The sequence below is a fragment of the Oreochromis aureus genome, linkage group 3 (assembly GCF_013358895.1).
Source record: "Oreochromis aureus strain Israel breed Guangdong linkage group 3, ZZ_aureus, whole genome shotgun sequence".
Classification (NCBI taxonomy): domain Eukaryota; kingdom Metazoa; phylum Chordata; class Actinopteri; order Cichliformes; family Cichlidae; genus Oreochromis; species Oreochromis aureus.
In genome coordinates, this window is record NC_052944.1 from 88577671 (window position 1) to 88583728 (window position 6058).

Sequence of the window (6058 nt, forward strand, 5' to 3'; positions counted from 1 at the left end):
CAGAGCTGAACAGGTGATGGAGAAACAGGTTTACCTTTAGGTAACATGAATGAGTGGAAGGGAAGTTATGAACTGTTTCTGAGAGACAAATAACACCAGCATCCTTTTCTATGTAGCTGACAGCTGGTAACTGTGCAGGGGCGGGTCTAGCAAAGTTTTGCCAGGGGGCCAGGTAGGGCATTAACAGGGAAAGGGGGGCACAAAGAAATACTTTTCTTTCTTATTCTCATTTAAAATGTCTCGCTTTTAAAAAAATAATTATCTGAGTCTTACAACAAACAATTGATAGATTGATACGTATATACCATCAGAACAGTGTACATCACTGTCACAACAGTGTTTGTTTTCATTCAAAGGCTTTATGATTTTTCCTATAATGGTGGGCTGGTCTCTAGTCAAAATGCCCGGACGATTGTTTTGTCCCAGTCCAGCTCTGTATGCAGCTCATCTGCAGTCTGGTGTTACCCACATCTTCCTATTCAGAAGGCAGAATTTCCAAGTTCTGAGTACAATCAAAAGCACCACGACTGCAGTTTTTGTGTTGGATGTAAAAAGCAGGCTAGAATCATGGCGGCGGTCAACGACGGTCCAGGCGTGATTTCTCTCGTGGAAATGTGCACATTATTTTTCCTTTCTGTTGGTAGGTGGCACAGTGCACTTGTGGCAAGTAAGCAAGCTAGAAGACTGGCAATCTGGCTGGGTATCCAGTTACGGAAGCAACACATTAACAAGAGAATTCTGAGTAAAACCAAAGTTACTTTCCCTAGTAACTAGTTACTTTGAAAGTAACGAGTAACTTGAAGTAACTGAGTTACTTTTTTAGAGAAGTAACTAGTAATGTAACTAAGTTACTAATTTAAAGTAACTTACCCAACACTGGTAATCATATTCAACATTGCTATCAATACATTTTTCAAAAAATGCCTCTCTGTGAAAAATGGGTTCAAAAACATAAACAGCTGTGGGAGACTGTTTGTCCGTGATTTGAACAGGGGGAACAAATCGTGGCAGGATCAGCCTGATATTATTTGTATCCCGCTGTAACTTTACTGTATAAAGAGCTAACATCTCCAAAATGTCAGGAGTAGTTTGTGAACTAAAAATCAAGAATGTGGGATACTGTTTGTCTGTGATTTGAACAGCCGAGCGCTGCTCTGACGAAGGGAAAACTAATTGTGCTGAGGAGACCTACCTTGGCACTTGTGCTCCCCCCCCACACACACACACACACTTTGGGTAGGTCTGGTTTAAACAGTAACAGCTTTACTACAATTATATTTTGGCTCACACGTGTTATAAAGCTGTTCTTTCGTACTGCTTTTACGCGAAACATGCTTTGTAGATGAGACCAAGGGTGTTCATCCTCTTCAATTCTAACAGAAACAGTTGCCTCTGCCATGTTTTCCTGTCTCTTCTTTCCGTGTGTCCGCTAGTTTGAAAGGCTTGAGCCGCTCTGCCCGCCACAGTTCATAACTGGTCATGTGACCGCCTGGCTACATCTGCTGGGGAAAGAGTTGCAGGAAACTCCACTGGCGGCATGATCTATTATTAGTAACATTATCTAATGTGTGAAATTAATTATTTAAAAAGAAAGTAACGAGTCAAATATTGTCAAATGTAGCGGAATAAAAGTACCGTTTCTTCTTCACAAATGTACTCAAGTACAAGCAGAGGTGGGTAGTAACGAGCTACATTTACTCCGTTACATTTACTTGAGTAAGTTTTTGAAAAAAATTTACTTTTTAAGTACCTTTTTTGCACGATACTTTTTACTTTTACTTGAGTACATTTATGAAGAAGAAACGGTACTCCGCTACATTTGCAAAATTCGACTCGTTACTTTAAAAAAAAAATTAGTTTAACACATTAGATAACATGCCGTCAGTGGAGTTTCCGGTAACTTTTTTACCAATGAGACGTGGCCATACAGTCACATGACCAGTTTAACCGTAGCGGGCGGAGCGGCCCAAGCGTTTCAAAGTAGCGACACACGGAAAGAAGAAATATGATGGCAGAGTCTACGCTAGAGCTGAAGAGGATGAACACCTTTGGCCTCACATACAAAGAATGTTTCGCTTAAAAGCAGCACAAAAGAACAGCTGTGTCTGCAGTGTCGGTGTCTTCAATGAGAGCCAAAACAAACCAACTTTTCAACGTGAAACAAATCAGCTCGTAACCTGATGAAACGGTAAGTTTTCTCTAAATATCTTTTTAGCTGTGGTTAGCTGGATGTCAGTCTTATGTTACAGCAGCTGTGTCGAGCTCGAGCTGCGAGTCATATTTTCGGTGCTACGTTGTAGTGAGATAAGTTTGTGGGTGTTTTGTGCAGCTTCAGCTGTCTTTTTAACTGCTCGCTGGTTAGCTAGCGTGAGCTATAAGCCAGTGGTTCCCAAACTTTTTTTGCTGGGCCCCCCTTGTTTAACAAGAAAAATGTTCGCGCCCCCCGACCCCCGCGCGTGCACGCGCGCACGCACACGCACAAACACATCCTTCAACCACACACACCCATATTTTGCTCCATTGCGGTTTATTTCACACCTCAAACATTTATTAAACAATTAAGCAAATACAAATAATCTGCAATAAATTACAGGTAGTAAGAAAATAAAAAACCAACTCTTTTACGCTCCGTCCGCACCTACACGGGTATTTTTGAACGCGCAGCTGTTTCGGGCACATGTAAACGGCGTATCGAATCACCGAGAACGGAGATTTTTTAAAACTCCTTTTTTTTTTGCGTTTACCTGTGGACAAGGAATACAGAGTTTGTCACGCAATGTCAAAGGTATGTGCCTTTTTCACGTCACACTGTGTGCCACGTTATTGTTTACATGAGATGAATTGCAGAATGGCAGATAGAGACAAAATACTGTTAATCTGACTCTGCAGGTTTTACACGCTTACATATACAGGCCATTACTGTCCCTGCATTTAGAAAGGCAGAGGCATCATGATGTAATTACTTTACATGTAGTTGTTTTTTTTCCTGTGTAATAATGTTCAACATTGCTATCAATACATTTTTCAAAAAAACCCTCTACAAAATGGGTTCAAAAACATAAACAACTGTGGGATACTGTTTGTCCTTCATTTGAACAGCCCAGCGCTGCTCCCGATGCAGGGAAAACTAATTCTGCAGGGAGACCTACCTCAGCACTTGTGCAGGTGAAACCAAAGGGAAGATATGCTTCACCATATTTTCTAGTCTTTGGCTTAGAATGAAGTTGGTTTGGAAACATATTCAGCAATGCTTCATCTCCTGCTTTGCGTTTGTGTGGGCGCCCCGTGCTAGCAGTGTCCAAGCATTGTTTTTGTTTTTGTTTTTTTTCCCTTTTCATGCCGCGCCCCCCCCTGCAATAGCTCTGCGCCCCCCCTAGGGGGCGGGCCCCACACTTTGGGAACCACTGCTATAAGCTAACAGCTAGCCTGGTTAATGACGCTAGAGTTCCACGAACATGCAAACAGCTCGTCTCTACTGCTTTAACTGTTAAACAGAAGGCAATACTGCGGGTGACAGGGTTTATTATGTGAAACAGCAGCTTGTTTAGTTTAAACAGTCTGCATTAAGCTGGGCAAACACTGTGCGATTTTTTTTTTTCAGTCACGTTATTCCGCTCCTGCTTAAACTGTACAATTAAATCGCAGAGGTTAGAAGTTCATAGGTCACGATGCAGGGTTTCACACTAGCCGGCCTGATGCTGTGAGTGCTCAAACGGTGCGTCCATAAAATGAAGCTTATCATACAAAATCTGTCCCTCGCTCTCCCTCTCTGTCTTTCACTCACACAGACACACACACCATCAACTCTGCTAAATTACTAATGAAAAACATTGACCAGGCAACTGTGATTGAGCAGCAATGTCCATCCAACTCTTCATGGTTGTTGCAGTCGTGATAATTTTGTGAGGCCACATTGAAAAGCCTCGGATACAGAAGTGTAGAGCTGCCACCGGGGCAAAAGAAAAATAGAGCTATGTTACGTTATAACATGAAAGCTTTATTGTTCTAACAATATACTTTTAATGTTTGAACAATATAATATCACGTTATTACAATATACATAATTATCACATTCGTACAATATAAATATTATATTGTTCAAACGTGAAAGGTATGTTGTTAGAACAATAAACTGTTTACGTTATAACGTGATATACTGTAGCTCTATTTTTCTTTTGCCCCGGTGGCAGCTCTACGCTTGCGTACTCGGATGAGCTTGCCTCATCCTACAAGTTGTGCCTCCATCTCTTGTGTCCAGATCACACACTGCACTGCCGTGCCGCTCCACCTTTTCTTTCATTTCTGTGTTTGTGCGTGCGCAGTGTGAGAGGCGACAGGATTTCAAACTGGTTTGATTATCATGCGACCATACGATTGATGATTGGGAGCTGGTCGTGAGGTGTGAACTGCTTATCGTTACCCCATGTATACTACACAATGCACACACGATTAAGGCAAAACACGGCCGATCCCCAAAACGGTTGCGCGATTGAAAAATCGTCTCAAAATGGGCCAAATCACACAGTGTATGGCCAGCTTTTGGAGGCTTCCTCCAAACAAACATCTGCAGCTTGGCAGTGTATACAGCACTATAATGACCAGACCTAATTCTTTTGAAAACCTTACATCTTTCCACAGGTCTCCACTTCATCAGACATCACCTAGACACAGAGCTGGATGAGGCCAGCACAAACAGCGGCCTATTCGATGAAGATGATGGATCCATGGGGTCAGGAAAGCCAGAAGCAGAGGAGCTGGAGAGATACTTTTCACTGTCCAATCACTGGAGGTGTGGAACTATTGCATGGCTTTCCTCAGATCAAGAAGCTGTCATGCAGGACTCCTGTTCACTGCCAAACTGTCGCAGCTGAAGCTGAACCACCATTTCACTGACTGAAGAAACAATTTGTGGTAAAGTGAGCAATACACATATGTACATCCACATAGTGGAAATTTGTATTTGTCTTTTATAATTAGTTTTACTCTGATTTCAGTGTTTATTTGTGAGTGTAGTTTTTACATTTTTACATATTACATTGTGTTAATCCACTGTCTATACTTCAGGGTATTTTAGTATACAAAATAAGTTTTGTTAGAATGCCTATTCATGTGGAATTTTAGCACAGATGTTTTTTTTTGTTGTTGTTTTTTTTTAATTCCTGCTGTCCGCCTTGGGGATAAACTTTTCCTGATTATACCTGTTGCATCTCTGTGTCATTTGTTTCTGATTTACTTAATTTACGTTGTGAAAAACTGAAATCTTGAAATTAGAATTGTTGTGCCTTATTTTGTGGATCTTTTTACATATATTCCTTTTGAAAATACTAAAATTTGTATATTTATTTATTTTTGATTGTCTGATAGCATTTATTTATAAAATAAATTGGACATTTCAAACAGATACTCGCTATTTACTCAGTACTTGAGTAGCCTTTTCACCAAGTACTTTTTTACTCTTACTCGAGTAACTTTTTTGACGACTACTTTTTACTTTTACTTGAGTAATAATATTTTAAAGTAATGATACTCTTACTTGAGTACATTTTTTGGATACTCGACCCACCTCTGAGTACAAGTAAAAAGTATGGTGCGATAAAGGTACTTTGAAAGTGCATTTTTTTCAAAAACGTACTCAAGTCAATGTAACGGAGTAAATGTAACTCGTTACTACCCACCTCTGGTCACTACTGTGTCATTTTGGAAATATAGAAATATACAGACAACAGACTCTTCCACAGCAATCTCTTGTCGTCGGTCTGCGTTCACACTGCAGGCGAAAGCGCATCAGTCTGACTTTTTTGACCCTATGCGACCCATATCCGATCATGGTGTGACAGTGTGAACGGCACAAATCCGATATTTTCAAATCCGATCTGGGTCACTTTCATATGTGGTACTGAATCCGATACATATCTGATGTTTTAGAAAGCGACTGCTGTTTGATGGTCATGTGGCATTAAATCCGTCTTTTACGTCACTGACACAAGACAGACGCCAATTATCAGCGCCTGAGGAGACATCATGAACGCTTCCTGGCCCTCCAGTGAAACTGTTGGGA

General features: G+C 40.9%; 1 long non-coding RNA gene across 1 annotated transcript; it reads left to right on the forward strand.

Moving 5' to 3' along the window:
• The first annotated feature begins 1944 nt into the window (after positions 1 to 1944).
• LOC120438432 lies at positions 1945 to 5197 on the forward strand. The gene is made up of 2 exons (XR_005611888.1): positions 1945 to 2188; positions 4639 to 5197. It is a non-coding gene; the product is annotated as an uncharacterized LOC120438432 (long non-coding RNA).
• The last annotated feature ends 861 nt before the right edge of the window (positions 5198 to 6058 follow it).